Genomic DNA, 18,849 nt, shown 5'->3' on the forward strand with positions numbered 1-18,849 from the left:
TCGAATAATGAGTTACAAAGATTGAGTACAAGAACTAAAATTAATTGTTATTGACAAGTAGAAAGGAATTTTGAAATCTTTCGTTCTTCAAACTTCGGAGAAGTCTTTTGGTGTCGTCGTAGCCTTTTCGGAGCAGCACACAAGAATGAAAATTGTAGCAGATGTTCTTTTGAAGTTGTTGGTCAAAGGCCTTTATATAAACCCATTCTGGGCACCTAGAATCCCTCCGGACGCCTAGACTATTGCTGACGTAGCAATCTCTCTTGATTCATCAAGTTTATCCACTTCTGGGTGTCTGAACCCCCTTCGGTCGCTTGAACCATTGATGTGGGTTTACTAGTCATTGTGCTCTAACTCAGCTTCTGGATGAAATTTATGGTTCGGGTGCCTGGACCAACCCCGAGCGCCCGGACCACCCGGGTGCCTAGCCATGCCGCCCGAGTGAGGCTGGTCCAGGCGCCCGGACTCCCTTTTTTCAACAACTCCTTCCCTACAAAAAAAGGTTAGTTCGGGCAATAAAAAAATATATTTATCTTGTAAAACAAAGTTAGTATAACACAGCAGGATAGTAGTAGTAAATAGATCCCATCTTCTCGAGACCAGGATTTAGTCAAGATATCAACTTAGGTTTCCCAAATGGACCTAAGTTGGACTAACATCATAGTTCCCTTAACAAGGAATGCATCTCACTGGATTTCTCCTCTAGTTGCTTACCTCCATTTACCAACTGCAATTGCTTGACTTGTCTTTGACCCACCAATTCTCCCCGCCAGTTGTCATGTTCTGCGGGCCCAATTGGAATTCGGCTAGTTGTTAGGTCCAGGGGACCCAACCAAACTTCCTGCTAGATATTGAGTCTCGCTGATCTATCTGGAATTCGCACCAACTATCGGGTCCTGCATGTTGGTGCAGCGGAGGCCGGCAAGAGGGGGGTGAATTGCTGAAAACAAAAATAAAACTACCCTCCTCGAATTTCAACTCAAAAATAAAATCAGCAGTAAAATAATAGCAACTAAATTAAGGAGATAGAAAATAAATCAGAAACAGAATTTAACCTGGTTACAACCAAGAGAGTTGTTAATCCAGGGCGATGAAAAGCGCACTAAGAAAAATCTCTTTCTCTGAAGGCGGAGAAGCCTTTTACACTTTTGGAAGCTCACTAGTTGCTTAGGAATTGCTTACAGTATTGATTGCTTGAGTTGTTTCTTTCCTAGCTCCAGGGGCCTTTATATAGGTCCTAAAATCTTATCCCGAGGGTCCAAGGCGCCTCCAACTGGGTTCAAGGCGCCTCCAGCTCGGTCAGCGGATAAAACTTTATCCACTGCGCAAACGGTCAATTTTGACTGTTGAAGGCGCCTTGAACAAGCCTTGAAGGCGCCTTCAATACTGTTGAAGGCGCCTTGAGCTGGATTTTCCAGCACAGCTCCTTTGCGTGGGTTTCCGATGCTCCATTCTTTTGGGTGATTCCGGCCAACCGGAATAGGGCTCACCCGAACCCAATTCCCGGCCTTCTCCTCGAGCAACCTTCCGTCCCGGCTTAACGTCCCTCGAACGCCGCGCACGTACTTCACGACCACCGTAGTACTCTTCCGTAGCTCTCTCGTCCTTCGGACGCATCGAGCTCGTCGGCTCCCTTCCTGTGTCGTCCTTCTAGCTAGCTGCGTCTTCCGCTCGACTTCCTGTGCTCCTAAGCTCCTGCACACTCAGACACAGGGATCAAACACAAAGCAGGACCTAACCAACTTGGTTGATCACATCAAAACGCCACGAGGTCCAACACTGCAGACCTAGCTGAATTTTAGCCTGGTGTCAGATTTTTAAGACCCTTTAACTCCTACACACTTGGCAAAGCAATTAGATCACAAATACTCTAATTTTAATCCATTTGTCATTCATCAAAATCTGAGTTAGGCCATTAGTGCAAATTACACCGACAATCTCTCCTTTTTTGATACAATGACAGCTTAAGTTAAAGTTAAAAAAAAATATAATATTGAAAGATAATATGCCAAATGCAGATAAACGATCTAAGTTAGTTTTGAATTTAATTTACTTAATCAAATTTGTTTATTCTTTTCCTACATTAACCCTTACCCTCCCCTTTTAGCATTCCTAAAAAAAACTAAGGTAAAAGAAAGATAGGTATATTAAGTAATACTAGATTTTAATGCAGAAATATAACTTTTAGTAAATACTTCATATAACTCAACCTTAGGGAGAGGTTTGAACAGAAGTTCGATTAAAATTTTTGGAAATAATTTTTAAAAGCATTTTGTAAGTAAATTTTTTGGCAAAATGGATTTTTAAGTAGGACTTTGTCAAAAAAAAACTTTCATGGAAAATCTCGTCACAATTCTTGAGTAATTTTTGTTAAAAAATATTTCTAAGTTCACTTTTTCAAAGTAAGGAGAAAAAAAAAATTCTTAAGTGAACTTTTTGAAAAAAAAAATTCTAAGTAAACTATTTCAAAAATTTCTGAGTCGATATTTGCAAAGTAATTGCAAAGAAAAATTTTCTAATTAGGATTTTCAAAGTAAGAGAAAAAATTTCCTAACTTAAGGATTTCAAAGTAATTTTACAGAAAAATTTTCTATGCAAAATTGTCCAAGTAATTTTAAAGAAAAAAAAATTCTAAGAAAGATTTTCAAAGTAATTTTAAGGAACAATTTTCAAAGTAATTTTAAGGAAAAAATTTCAAAACAAAATATTGTAACAAATTTTTAGGTAAACGTTTCCTAATAAAATTTATAAATGTTTTTAAAAAGATTTGAATTTTCAAAAAATTTTAAAATTATATATTTTTGAAAATATTTTTAAGTTGTTCAAGTAAATCCTCCCCCTTAACCTGATATCTTTATTGAAAAATAATTATTCAATTACCAATATCCTTAATCCATGTCTAACTGTTAGTTACTAACTATCTATCAGAAGATAGTAGTGTTCACTTGGTTAGTCAAGTTGAGCAAAATTTGATCCAGCTTATTATTTATTAAGAAGTATTGCTTAACTTGATCAATGTATTATTGTATTTATAACCTAGACTTGTTTTGATACACTGATATAAACATCTGAAGTCTAGGCAAAAGGCATGCGCATCTCATGCCATCCTATATTTTTGAATACATAATCAAGGTAGATCTATTGTGTTTGAGAGATGCTCAATTCATAGATCTATAGGATTATGCTTTCTATAGGTTCGATTTAGGCTAAGGCTAAAATACATTTTTATAATGAAATTTTTTTAGAAAACATAAGTAAATAGTTTTCCTAGAACTTGCAAATTACTTAAAATTTGTTTGATAATAAAAGTCTTAATCTATTATGGTGCACATTCATAGTCATCTTCATAGATTACTGAATTCAGATTCTGGTAGTGGTTTAGTGAAAATATCAGCCAAATTTGACTTAAACTCAACATAGTCGAGTTCAATGTCTTCTTTAGTGACGTAATCTCTAATAATGTGACGTTTAATTTTAATATATTTGGTTCTTGAATGATGTACTAGATATTTGGTTAAGTTAATTGAACTAATGTTATCAATATGGATTTATACATTTTTATATTCTAAGTTAATATTTTTTTAATATGTGCATCATCTATAATAGTTGTGTTACATACTCACCCATTGCTATATACTCGGCTTCAATAGTAGATAAAGCAACACATCGTTATTTTCTACTAAACCAGTTGACAAGTGATGATCCAAGTAATTGACATCCACCACTTGTACTTTTACGATCTAGTTTACAACCGACATAATCTGAGTCAGAGTAACCTATTAGTTCAAAATTAAGTATTCTAGGATGTAACGCCCGAAAATTCTCAAAATAATTATTAGAAATATCCTAGTATTTTTCTGGAATTTTAGGATATTTTTACAGAATTTTTAGAGTAGCGGAGGTAGCAAAAATAAATGGAATTGTAAAATAGCCTACGCGGGAATTGAACCCGAGACCTATGAGATCCTACGACTTATAGCGGACTCCAGTAACCAAGTGAACCTAGTAGGGCCATGCTGAAAGAAAAGGGAGGCAATTGAATTTATATTAGAGTTGGGCGAAATTAACCACTTAATATAAATAGAGAATTAATAAGTGAAGAGTTATTTTTAACGTAACTTTTCCTCCTCCTCACCCTAACCTCACGCCACCCCCTCCCTCTCCTCCTCCTTCTCTCAGCGCACCAAGCAAGGGCTAGGGTTCCGTCCCCTAGGCTCTAGGAGCACCTTCCGGCGATGACTCCGACACGAGGACGCTCCCCTCCGCGAGAGGAACGCATAGACGCGAGAAGATCGTCGAAGAGATCTCTCCTCCGAAAAACCTAGCGATTAGATTTGTAAGAAAATCCGAACAGGAGGTAAGAAACCCCTCACCTGCAGTATAAGTAGCTTCTGTGTGAATTTTATGCTTCAGTTTAGTAGTATGTAGATTTTCGGCACAAAGTGTTGGTTGCTACTCGGAAAACCTATAGGTTCCACTGTACAAAAATTTTGTACAAAGGTCTGAACCTTTTCCTAGCTACCATGTGTTCTTTTAAATTAAATTTTGGATCGCCTGCGGAACTTAACACGTTTGATCCAAAACTTAATCTATTTGTTCTTTTAGGTTTTGACTTGGATCTCCTGCGGAACTTAACACGTTCGACCCAAGTCTCCTTAAGTTATTAATTCCATTAAATATTAATTTCCATAAAAGGTTCCCAGTACTGACGTGGCGAGGCACATGGCCTTCTTGGATATGGGAGCAACCACCACCGACTAGACAAAACCTTTAATAGAAAGCTAATATTTAATTTCCTAAAATAACTTTAGGTTAACCAAAGAGAACAATCAAATCACAAGGAAAAGAAAAAAACAAAAGAACACAACTTCGAAAAAACATATTCGAAATACTAGAACGTAAGCCTCTTGTATTTGGTATTATTTCCATAAATAACTAGCATGATGCAGAAATAAAAATTACTAGTTATACCTTGTAGAAAAACCTCTTGATCTTCTACCGTATTCCTCTTCTAACCTCGGACGTTGTGTGGGCAACGATCTACCGAGATGAGAAACCACCAACCACCTTCTTCTCCTCCAAGCAAGGTTCGGCCACAAAGGAAGAACTTCAGCAAAGAAGAAAACCAAAATACTAACCAAGCTCCAAGAGATGCTAGCTTTCTCTCCTTCTTCTTCTTCTTCTCCAAGTAGTATCCGACCACCACAAGAGCTCCAAGGAAGGGAGAGAGGTTCGGCCACCACAAGAGGAAGAGAGGGAGAGGATGGCCGGCCACACCAAGGAACAAAAGAGGGAGAGAAAATAATAGAGGTTGTGTCTCATGAAGTCACCCCTACCCCTTCTTTTATATTCCTTGGCCTAGGAAAATTAGGAAATTTAATTACAATAAAATTTCCTTAATTTTTCTTGACATGAATTAATTGAGAAAAATAAAACAAAATTTCCCAATTAACTTGAGATGGTCGGCCACATCATTGGAAACAAAAGAGGACAAGTTTTAATCAACAATTAAAACTTCCTAATTTGTTTCCGGAAATTTTAAAAAATAAAATTTCTCTTTAAAATCTCTTCATGGTTGATAAAAGGAAATTTCTATAATTTTAATTTTATCAACATGTGAATAATTTTTAAAGAAAAAATAAAACATCTCTCCAATCTACAAATAAGGAAAGAGATCTAATCTCTTTCTTTAATCTTTTATAGATCTTTTACAAGAGAGATATTTTAATTTTAATTCTCTTTAAAATATATCTTCCACATAATAATAAAAATTAAAATTAAATTTCTTTTTAATTTTATTTGGCCGGCCCTACTAGCTTGGGTTCAAGCTAGGCCGGCCACCCCAATTTATACCTAGGCCGGCCCTAGCTTGGTTCCCAAGCTAGCTTGGCCGACCCCTTATTGGTGGGTATAGAAGGTGGGTATAGGTGGGTATAGAACTCTATAAATAAGAGGCTACGATAGGGACCGAGAGGAGGAATTGGTTTTGGTCTCCCGATAAAATTAAGCATCCCGTGTTCACCCCGAACACACAACTTAATTTTATCAATGATAATTCATTCCACTAGAGAACTATCATTGAACTACCGCACCAATCCCAAATTACATTTTTGGGCTCCTTCTTATTATGAGTGTATTAGTCTCCCTGTGTTTAAGATATCGAATGTCCACTAATTAAGTGAGTTACTGACAACTCATTTAATTAATATCTAAGTCCAAGAGTAGTACCACTCAACCTTATTGTCATGTCGGACTAAGTCCACCTGCAGGGTTTAACATGACAATCTTTATGAGCTCCTCTTGAGGACATTATCAACCTAGTATCTCTAGGACACGCTTCCTTCTATAATCAACAACACACACTATAAGTAATACCATTTCCCAACTTATCGGGTTTATTGATTCAACGAACTAAATCTCACCCATTGATAAATTAAAGAAATAAATATCAAATATATGTGCTTGTTATTATATTAGGATTAAGAGCACACACTTCCATAATAACTGAGGTCTTTGTTCCTTTATAAAGTCAGTATAAAAGAAACGACCTCAAATGGTCCTACTCAATACACTCTGAGTGTACTAGTGTAATTATATAGTCAAGATAAACTAATATCTAATTACACTACGACCTTCTAATGGTTTGTTCCTTTTCCATTTTGGTCGTGAGCTACTGTTTATAATTTATAAGGTACTGATAACATCATCTTCTGTATGTGACACCACATACTATGTTATCTACAATATAAATTAAATGAACAACTACAAACAAATGTAGATAATTAGACCAAATGTGATTCTTTATTCATAATAAATGTTTACAAAGCTTAGGCTTTCAGTATACATTCCAACACAAAGGATATGAATTAGCGCATACCAAGTGTTCGATTAAATTATTAGCACGGTTAAAATGTAACTTAAGCATTTTACTAGCTTAGCTAAATACGATAGAAGCATTCATTCAGTATGTTTAGCTTTAGTACAACTTATATGGGACTACGGTCCAATGGGTGGGCTCCCATAGTCACCTCTAGGTTCAGATAACCTAGCTCTGGGTTCAGATAACTTAGAAATAGCAAGAACAGCAAAAATTCAGCTATAACCAATATTTTATTTTATTAGTGGCACTGTACTGGATTAGATATCCATTGGGTTGGGCTCCCATAGTCGTCCCTAGGTTCAAATAACCTAGTAACCCTACTAAATTCGGGACTTGCAAACCCGGGTCTAGTTAGGGATGCGCGTAGCACGTACAGTTGCCAGGCCCAAACAACAGCATGATTATTATTTTAATCTATCTATGAAAATAGTTTTCAAAATTTTACAAATAGTTATGTGGATTTAGTACAGCTTTTGCACCAGATTAGTATTAGCCTAGCCTAGCTTTGGTACCAGTTTAGCTTTCTGTTGATACAACATGATAGTTTAAAATTAGCTTTATTGCCATGATCAGTTTTGCTTCTATGTGTTGTATGCCATGCCATGCTTAGCATATTCAGAATATATTTCAAATAGCATGTTTTGAAAACATAATTTTCATCGTATGAATGTTTTAGTGAGGTAGATGGTTTCTTACTAGGTTCTCAAGCTTACAGATACTATTTTCCTTATACCGCAGATAAAGGTAAAGGGAAGATGGACTAGCGGAGGCTGGAGGTCAATGCAATGATGAAGATGTGTGTAGATGGAACTTGGAACAAAGATCTTAGGGAATTGCAGCGAGTTTTGTTTTGAACATTAGAACTGTTAGCATTTTAGTATTCCGCACCTTAGTATGTTAAATGCCATGAATTAGCAAATTATGCACTCTACCATGCTTAGAACATTGGTTATGTGATGTTAGAATGTTTCTCAGTTGTTTTAGAACTTGTATGTGTGATTGAGGCACGAAACAGTGCTGAAATCAGACTTCTGGTACGAAATCAGGAACCCCAATCGATCGGTCGATCGATTGGAGGCTTCTCAATCGATCAGCCGATCGATTGAGAAGTTCGTATCGCGAATAGTAAGCTCCTGGATCGATCAGCCGATCGATCCGGATGCCTTCTGTCGCGAACAGAAAGCCCTGGGATCGATTGGTCAGTCTGGATCGATTAGCCGATCGATCCAGAATATTGCCCCGAGCACAGTAGCGTGCTGGATCGATCACTGGATCGATCCAACCTAAGTTCCGCATACAGTAGAGTACTGGGTCGATCACTGGATCAATTAGACCATTCCAATCGATCCATGGATCGATTGGGAGGCCTGACGACAGCCGGAAGACCCTTAGTTCAGTTCCTTGACCATGGGGGAGGTACAATATGTCATGAATAGTTTAGATTACACCCCTTAGCACATATAAAATGAAGAAATGATAAGAGCTTAGCAAATTTTTAATTAGTACAGCTTCCGCATCTAGATTTAGTGATGGTCATGGATATAGTTTAGCACAACATAATGTGACGGTCCGACCTTACAGCCTGGTTAGTAGAAGGCGAGTCGTTACAGAGTGGTATCAGAGCCAAGTTCTAAACTTCCTTCAGACACATCAGCATTGAACCTGCAGCTTCCAAGTAAGAACGCCTCTCCTCTTACTTATGTTTTCTTACTGTCATGTTTATAGATAGCTAAAGCATGTTGATATATGATAGTGTTTGATATGGTTGATTATAGTAAATAGTTAAACGTGATAGTATTAGTTATCTATGTCCTCTTTTCCTTTAGAAATGGCAAGATGACGCCCAGCTAGAAGGGCACCAGCTACTGAGCCCCAGCACGAGGCAGGCAGTTCAGTGCCTCCCCCAGACCTTACATCATTAGTGGCTCAGTTACAGCAACAGCTAGCTGAATAGCAACAGGAGATAGCCACCTTAAAGGCTAATCAGCAGAATACTCCCATAGTCACCCCGGAACCAAACTTAGCAACGCCAGTAGTCTTAGAGGTTTCACCAGTCTAGCCTACAGCACCAGTAGCCCCAGCAACAGAGGCAAGAAGAGAAGCCTATCTGATCCAGTGGCAGAGAGTCAAGCTAGAGAATTTCTCAGGCACTAGTGAACCATGGGATGCTCAGGCCTGGTTCAAAATACTGGAGAGTACGATGGAGCTTCTGGACTGGCCAGAACATGAGAAGGTGAAGTGCGCCTCCTTCTGCTTGACAGGAGATGCACGTATGTGGTGGGAGAGAATTAGAGCGAAGTGCCCAGTAAACCAGATGACATGGGCTGACTTCGAGAAAGAATTCTTCGAGGAGTTCTTTCACATGCGGGTCACGAACCACCACTACGACGATGTAACGCCCGAATATTCTCAAAACTATTTTAGGAATATTCTATGATTTTTCTTTCTGGAATTTTTGGAGTATCGGAAGTAGCAAAAATAAATAGAAAAGTAAAATGGTTTAAGCGGGAATCGAACCCGGGATCTCTCGGGTCCGCTAAACCTTTAGTTAGCCTTAGTAACCGGTGAACCCAGCAAGGCCGTGCTGAAAGAGAAGGGAAACATTTATATTTATATTTGAGTTGGGCCTAGTTACCCACTTAATATAAATTAAAAACTTAAGTTGATTTGGGTTATTTTTAGTTTGGTTCGGCAACATCTCTTTCTCAAAAACCCTCACCGCCGAATACCCTCTCCTTCTCCTCTTCCTTCTCTCGGCGCCCAAACAAGCCGAAGCCAACCCTAGGGCCCTAAGAGCACCTTCCGGCAGTGATTCCAACACAAGAACGTTCCCCTCCGCGAGAAGAACGCGTTGGAGCGAGGAGATTATCGAAAGGATCGTCTCCACCAGAATTCTAGCGAATAGAGTTGTAAGAAAATTAGCGTACGAGGTAAGAAACCCCTCACCTGCAGTATAAGTAGCTCTCGCATGTTTTCTTTAATGCATTAGATTAGTTTTAATGAATTTCGTCAGCATATAGTGTGTATTTTAACTCTTCTCACAGATTTAGGGATTAGTGAGCATCTCTAGATGGGCCGAGCACGGGTATCCTCTGTAGATAGGGGTTTAGACGCTGCTGGGTGCCTAGAGGTGGTCTCCCTGATTGAGAGGAGAGTTAGAGAGCGCCAAATGCTCGACAAAATGCCTAGCACAGCCTTATGATACAGTGGGCATTTAGTTAAATGCCATAGAACATGTTAATTAGCATGATTAGTTTTATTTCAGCTTTTACGAGACTAGATGTCCAAATGGGTGGGCTCCCACAATCGCCTCTAGGTTCAGACAACCTAGTTCTAGGTTCAGATAACCTAGATTCAGCAAAATAGTATTAGCTATTTCAGTATTTTACTTTTCAGTGGCACTGTACTGGATTAGATATCCATTGGGTTGGGCTCCCATAGTCGTCCCTAGGTTTAGCTAACCTAGTAAACCCTACTAGATTCGGAACTTGCAATCCCGGGTCTAGTTAGGGATGCGCGCACAGCAAGTACAGTTGCCAGGGCCCATCAGCAGCATGTTTAGTATTTTCACTTACTATATGTATATGGTTTTCAACCTTTCACAAATTAGTTCGTGAATCCAGTACAGTCCTAGCAGTAGCTCAGTTTTTTTAGTATCAGCTTAGTTTTTCATTGATACCATGTGATTGATATCATGTTCAGCTTTAGATATGCCATGATTGTATGCTTATATGCCATGCCATATTTAGTTTATTCAGTATACTTAGCATATCCTTTCAACCAGCATGATTTAAAATCATATTTGCATCGTATGCATGTTTTAGTGAGGTAGATGGTTTCTTACTAAGCTTTTTAGCTTACAGATATTATTTTCCTTATACTGCAGATACAGGTAAAAGGAAAATGGACTAGCAGTGGAGGCTGGAGGTCAATGCAGATCAAGATGTGTGTGGAAGAAACTGGAATAAAGATCCTAGGGATCTAGTTTTATTTTATTATGCATTAGAACGTGTTCAGTATGCATTAGTACTTATAGCAAGCGTTATCTTATGTTTCTGGTAGTTAGCAAGAGAACAGTTTAAAACCTTGTTAGTTTTGGTTTCCATGTGTTTACATGCCATGAATTAGTATTCTATGCCTTAATCATGTTTAGTATGTTAGCCATTACCTCGTAGAATGTTTCCTTTAGCTTTTATAGTATTGTGTAATGGTTTTGGCATGCATCAGTGCTGATATCAGGGGTCTGATACGAAATCAGAAACCCCTGATCGGTCAGCAAACCGATCAGGGACCTGGTTTCTGCGAACAGAAGCTTTCTGTTCGTCCCCTGATCGATCCGTGGATCGATCAGGAGCTGGTTCGCGAAAAGTGGCTCACCGATCGGTCTTATTGACCGATCAGAGACCAGCTGGATCGGTCGGCAGACCGATCCAGCAGCGTACAGAATTGCAGTGTAGTTTATGGATCGGTCGGTTGAACGATCCGGAGCTTCCTATCGTGTCAGTATCAGTAGATCGATCTGTGGATCGATCCGAGGTTCATTATCAGTTGTAAACACCTCCCCTAGCACGTGTACAACTCCTAGGTACACCTAGAACACTAAGTTAAACTTTACAGCATTTAGTTCAGTAAAATTTTAAATTAGCCAGTTTTCATTCCGCATTAATAGTCCAGCACAGCAATAACTGTAGCGATCGGCCTCGCAGCCTAGCTAGTAGGAGGCGGATCGTTATAGACGAGTTCACAGAGTTTCGCCAGGGCAACCTTTCAGAGGAGGAAGCCATGAAGAAATTCAACAGATTGGCTCGCCTATGCCCTGAACTAGTCAGCACAGAAAAAGAACGAGTTCGGTTGATGCTCAAGATGCTGAGGCCGGAAATAGCGATGAACGTGGCTGGCGGCATTCATAGGCCGCAAACCACTGAAGAACTAGTCAGCAGTTCTCTGACCACTGAGCACTACCAGAATAATATCAAGCAGCAGAAGCAAGTCCTCTCAAATTCCAAAGGGCAAGGAGGCTCCGGTACTCAGAAACACCAGGGCCACAGCTCCCACGGCTCTAACTGGAAAGGGAACTCTAGCAACAAGCGCAAACTAGGGAGTTACCCAAAAGGAGGACCAGCTAGTAAACAACCCAGTTATCCCAAGTGTGCTACTTGTGGGAAATTCCACCCTGGAGTTTGTCATAAGGGTACACGAGGATGCTTTGAGTGTGGACAGGAAGGGCATATGGCTAAGCAGTGCCCAAACAAGACCAGCTTTCCTCCACCACAGCCGATTCAGTATGAAGTCAAGCCAACACAGTTACACCAGATGCATGCGGCTTTAGATGGTCCACAGATCAGTCAGGGCAGACTAGAAGCCCCTCCAGCTACGACCAATGCGAGAATTTACTCACTCACCAGAGAGGACGTAGCGAATGCCTCGACAGTTGTCACAGGTCAGATCAGTATTTTACAACAAAGTACAACTGTCTTATTCGATACTGGGGCAACCCATTCTTATATATCCAGGGCGTTTACCGAGAAGTTAGCGATACCTCCAGAGGTACTCAGTAGCCAATTTTTGACGACGCTACCTTCAGGAGAAATTATGACATCCACGCACTGGCTCAGAGCAGTGCCAGTCATTATAGAAGACAGAGAACTCTTTTATGATCTGATAGTGCTAGAAATGACTGATTATGATGTCATCTTTGGAATGGACTTCCTGATCAGATACGGTGCCTCTATAGAGTGCCGTAAACAGAAAGTCGTATTCCAACCGGAAGCAGAAGTACAGTTCGAGTACATCGGAGAACCAAAGAGAAAGGCCAAGAAGTTTCTCTCAGCTCTAAGAACACAGAAGTTAATGGATTTAGGATGTACGGGATTCCTAGCACATGTAGTCAATACCAGTCAGGACAAGGACCAACAGCTAGCAGAGGTCCGAGTCGTATGTGACTACCCAGCAGTCTTCCCTGAGAAGTTACCCGGTCTAGCACCAAACAGGGAGATTGAATTTGAGATAGAACTCACTCCCGGTACAAATCCTATCTCCAAGGCACCCTACCGCATGGCTCCAGTAGAACTGAAGGAACTTCATGAACAACTACAGGAGCTGCTTGACAAACGCTTCATACGTCCTAGTCACTCACCATGGGGGGCACCTGTATTATTCGTGAAGAAGAAGGACGGGAGCATGCGCCTGTGTATAGATTACCGGGCATTGAATCAAGTCACAATCAAGAACAAGTATCCTCTTCCCAGAATTGATGACCTGTTTGATCAGCTAAAGGGAGCAGCAGTGTTCTCGAAAATAGACCTCAGATCAGATTATCATCAGGTGAAAGTTAAAAAAGGGGATATACCCAAGACAGCATTCAGGACTAGATACGGACACTACGAGTCCGTAGTCATGCCCTTTGGCGTGACAAATGCTCCAACTACTTTCATGGACCTCATGACCAGGGTATTCAGAGAATACTTAGATAAGTTTGTTATCGTATTCATCGATGACATCCTTATCTATTCAGGAACTCAGGAAGAACACGCCGAGCACCTGAGAATAGTATTGCAGACCCTTCAGCAGAACCAGCTGTACGCCAAGTTCACGAAATGTGAATTTTGGTTAGATCAGGTGTCCTTCCTGGGTCACATCATCTCAAAGGATGGTATCATGGTAGACCCCAGTAAGATAGAAGCTGTGAGTAGTTGGAAAAGATCCAAGAACGCCAGTGAGATCAGAAGCTTTCTGGGATTAGCAGGTTATTACAGAAAGTTCGTAGAAGACTTCTCCAGGATAGCCTCCCCACTGACAGCTCTTACCAGAAAGAACAGAAGGTTTCAGTGGACAGAGGACTGTGAGAATAGTTTTAGCGAGCTAAAGAGGAGATTGACCAGTGCACCTATTTTGACTCTACCAGAAAACACAGGCAGCTTTGACATTTATAGTGATGCCTCTAAATTGGGACTAGGAGCAATGCTGATGCAAAATGGCAAGGTGATCGCCTATGCCTCCAGACAACTCAAAGACTATGAGAGGAACTATCCTACTCATGATCTTGAACTTGCAGCAGTCGTGTTCGCTCTCAAAATTTGGAGACATTACCTGTATGGAGCTCAGTGTAGAGTGTACACAGATCATCAGAGTCTGAAGTATTTCTTCACTCAGAAGGATCTGAATATGCGACATCGCAGATGGCTAAAGCTGGTCAAGGACTATGACATAGACATGCTCTACCACCCAGGAAAAGCTAATAAGGTAGCAGATGCACTTAGCAGAAAGTCCAGTGCTACCTTACTATCCCTAGCAGCCATGTCACTGCCCCTACAGAAGGAGATCACAGATTTCAGTCTCGAACTCATAGTGGGACAGCTCTCTACTATGACCTTAGCATCTACCCTGCTTGGTGACATCCAGATAGCTCAGGAACAGGATCCTGAAATTCAGAAAATCAAGCAAGGGTTAGTTCATGTCACGTGGCACATCAAATTAATTAAAATTGAAACTCATTAAAATTAATACAAGCGTTGTAGCAACGAGTCCCAAGTCGTATTTTTCTTTCCAAGGGTAACTAATAAATGTGTGAGTACTCTAGAATTGATTCACTTAGCAAATTGAATTCTTCTTCAATTGAAACTAAAATCAAATAAGGTTTATGTTGGGTTCTTCGGACCGCGAAAACCGCTTTTTCGCGTCACGGAAACCCCGAAGGACCCAAAGCCATAGATCTGTGCAAAGATTCGTATACAAAATTCGAAAAACTATTTCTTGTACGAGTTCAAAAACCGATCTACTACTTAGATCTACGAGAAAAGTGTTTACCCTTGAAGCGTGCCTTTCGTTTAGTCCCGCTCGTCCAAGGAAGCGTTGGATCTCGAGAGTGTCAATGTAGACACTCCTCTAGTGATATCCACACGAACAAGGAGTGGTCTTCTACCACTCAAAGATGGAGAAGAGAGAGCACCACAAGTGTGCTAGCACTCTCTAGATGCTCTCGGATGGGATTGGAAATAAGAGAAAAGAAGAGAAAACAAGAAGAATCTCACCACTCCTCTAGTAGTCTTCTCCTTTGTGACCTTCACACTCTCTTATTGTCTTGGACTTAACTCACACCTCTCCTCCCAATGAAGTGCACGGCAACCATCAGCATGGAGAGAGGAAGCAAGAAGGAAGATGATACAATAAAACCACATCAATACTCACAAATGAAAAAACTCCACACCATTAAGTGTGGCCGGCCACATAACTCCTCTCATTAATGTGGCCGGCCACATTAAAGAAAAAAAGAGTGTAACCTCCAATGAGGTGGCACACCTCATGAGGTGGAGGTGATGTGGCAACTATGTGTCATGCCATGTAGGATGAGTCAATCTACATGATGTGGCAATGCATCAAGTCAAACTTGATGTTTCAACTTCCAATTTGGTCAAGTCAAACTTGACCCAATCTCTTCCTTGTTGAGTTAAATCCAAGCTTTGATTCAAGTCAATTTTAATTTAATGAATCTCAATTCATTAATATAAATTGACTCAATGAATCAAATGTAAATTAGACTCATTCAACAATTGAATCTAATTGAGTCTAACTCAATAAGTCTAATTCGAATCCAATCTTTGGTTCATCATATGAACCTAATCCTATTGGTTCATCATATGAACCTAATCTCCATCCACATGTTCTTTATGTGTGACCCAATAGGTTCTTGTAACGTTGGCAATGTTTCTAAACTCTTTTAGAAACATAAGCAATGAGCGGCATCTAGCAATACATCATTGCTACCCAAGTTACAAGAAATGTTGAGATCCAACATCACCTTGTGACTACTAATTGTGACTCCTCACAATATGTGACATTGTCCTTCTATCCTAGACATCTAGATTGATCAATGTGAGGCATAGACCGTGTCATCCTCTAATCAATCTAAATCTTGAACTCCAAGTAAACTCACTCGATCAAATGAGCTCAACATCTAATGTTGACTCATTTGGGCATGGCCATGCACTTAGTGGTCTCACTCTATCAAGAATACCGATGTCGCTCCCGTCATATGGGAGGGATAGATCCCATCTACATCACTCACATCCCTCTACATAATTCGTTATATACCCAGTAATCGCCTTTATAGTCCACCCAGTTACGGATGACGTTTGACGAAACCAAAGCACATAACTCCTTATGTAGGGATCCATAGTGACTTCAGGTCTAAGGACTAATAGTTATACTAATAGCCACATGAGAAAGTATATGACACTCATATAACGATCCATGATACTTTCTCATGGCGGGTCATTCAGTATACATTCTCTAATGCATACCCATGTGTCAGCTTGATATCTCTATATCCATGACTTATGAGATCAAGTCATCGAGCTGACCTACATGCTAGTCTTATTGTATTAACATTGTCCCTGAATGTTAATACTCGACTAGGAATGATTTAGAGTAGTGTTCCCTATATCATCTCACTATCGATTCAACCAATCGATTGATATAGGTAAGAACCTTCTACTCAAGGACGTTACTATACTTATTTTATCTGGCACTAATACAAATAAGCATAATAACCAAAAACCAAATGCCTTAATATATATATAAGAATATGATATACATGAGTCCATACAATCATCAAATGATTGGCTCTAGGGCTCTAACTAACAGTTTACTCTTCTCTACATATCACTCTCTTCTTTACTTGATCACCTTTCTTCCAACCAAATGAACATCACTTAAGTGAGGATTTTTATGCATCATTGAATCAAATGGTTCAATTCCTATCTTCACAATCCACAATCTCATAACAAGGTACACAATCAAATCTCAAGTTAAGTTTTCTACAATTAAGCTCATTCACAGAAATAGATGAACTCATAAATTCCTTAAACAGAGGTAACAATCAAAACTAAAGTTGATCCATCTTTATTTAAGCAAGATCACAAGTTCAAGAACCAAAATCAGAGCTAAGAATTACTAACTACATTACAAGAGCCTACAACTATCAGCATTAGTAGCAGAATAAACCTAACAGCACTAAGGTCAATATCAATATCAGTATCAAGTCAATAATCTGGGTTTGAAAGCAAGAATTCGGAATCAAAAACATAAAATCTCAACAGAAATTGAAATTGCAAAGGTAAGTATCAAATCTGAAGATCTGAGCAAAGTTTGAACACAATTCAAAGATAAAAACAAAGAGACCTAAACCCTAATCATTCCACATCCCAAAACCGAAACCAATTCTCTCCAATCTGCTGAAAAACAAATGTGCTATCGAAAACCTCCCCTCAAGCACCCAACAACTAATCTCTACCTCCAGCTATTACCAGTAGGTGCTCATAGTCTTCGGAAACCTCCCCTCTAACTCCCAACCGACTGATAATCTCACCAACCTAAGAAAACAGAGGATGAATATGTGATTGTGCAAACCGGATCAAATGGCCAATTCATCCAAGTTGTGTTATGGAATGGAAGTCGGAATGTGATATGAAACTCAAAGAAACCTCCCTCTGAGCTCAGTTGGGTACGGAGTTTGCTGATCGGGAACCTCCCCGGATCAAGAACGTATGGTGAAGCAGAATCAAGCCGTGCCGAGAAACCTCCCTCAAGCACTTCTCTGATCGCCGGAAGATGAACGCCAGTAGCTTAGGATAGCTGTCGTTGAAGAAAGTTGCTCGCCGGATCTGGAAATGAGGAACGGGAAGCTCGGCGTCGCGGCGGAGAAGAAGCAGGAACAGTGAAGAAAACCTAGCCGAGTCCAACTGTAGCTTCTCACGCGAAGCTTTTAAACCTCCTCAGTTTTGATCGTACGGTCCATATCTTTCAGGGCTTGATCAACGGCTGTGATGTCTTCAGATCTGGATCAAAACCTCTGGATCCTCATCTATGGCTCAGATCTATCCCTCATTAGGTTGGATGAGCCTGATCTTCAACGGATGGCTCAGATCTGCTCAATCTTGGATGAACAGCCTATAATGCTCCGAGGCTTGATCGACTTGATTAGCCCTTGATTTGAGCCCAAATGCGGTCTGATTTGATCCGGTCCATGACGCTTTTGATGCCTACAAAATAAGAATCAAATATTAGCATCAAATACCATAATTATAAGCCAATTTGCAATTAAGTCCAAATTCAAATGTAATTATGAAATATGATGTAAATGTAAGATTAAGCTATAGAAAGACCATTAAAAATGTGCATTATGAATTAAAATAATGTAGCAAAATCATGGTTATCAAATCCCCCACACTTAATCTTGGACGTCCCGTTCAAGTCAAGAAAACTTAAAAATCATCTCCACACAAATTCCCTAGCAATACCTAGAAGATAGTAAAAGGTAATTAACTGAGGTCATCTTAAAGATCACAAACATTCATGAATACAATCCAAACAATAATCAGTAGGTATGGTGGTTTCAATCCAATTGAAAAATTAAGCAAGTTGCAAGCTCACAAGATATTCACCTATTCTAGCCCTCACACTCAAAACATGTATTAGTGGAGCTCACTCAATGCAACTCACAACATTTCACTACCATAAGCTTGCTTATTTTCTAATTCTCCACCACCATAAAACATAGCATACATGAATCAAAAGGAATTTATCATGAAGAATTGAAATGTAAACAAAAAGAACAATGAATGTGAATGAAAATGGCAAAAGAAAAGTATTTAATGAAGAAAATGAGAAGATAAGAGTATTGGAGGAATATACTTGATGAGTTGACCATTTTGATGTAAAAAGAGATGAATACCATTTGTTTTTAACAATTCAACATATCAAGCTAACCTCCCCTTCAATTTGATGGCAAACAAAGAATCTTGATACTCTTTTGATACACTCTTTGGATGTGCCATTTCTCTCTTCTCTTCTTCACTGTTTTTTTTTCACTGTTCTTCCACTTCAATTCTAGCATTTTGAAACAAAAACAAACTCACATTAGCTAATGGAAAATAGCTCCCTCCCCCACACTTAAAAAAATGTCCGTCTCG

This window comes from Zingiber officinale, chromosome 3A, assembly GCF_018446385.1.
Source record: "Zingiber officinale cultivar Zhangliang chromosome 3A, Zo_v1.1, whole genome shotgun sequence".
In the NCBI taxonomy this organism is placed as follows: Eukaryota; Viridiplantae; Streptophyta; class Magnoliopsida; order Zingiberales; family Zingiberaceae; genus Zingiber; species Zingiber officinale.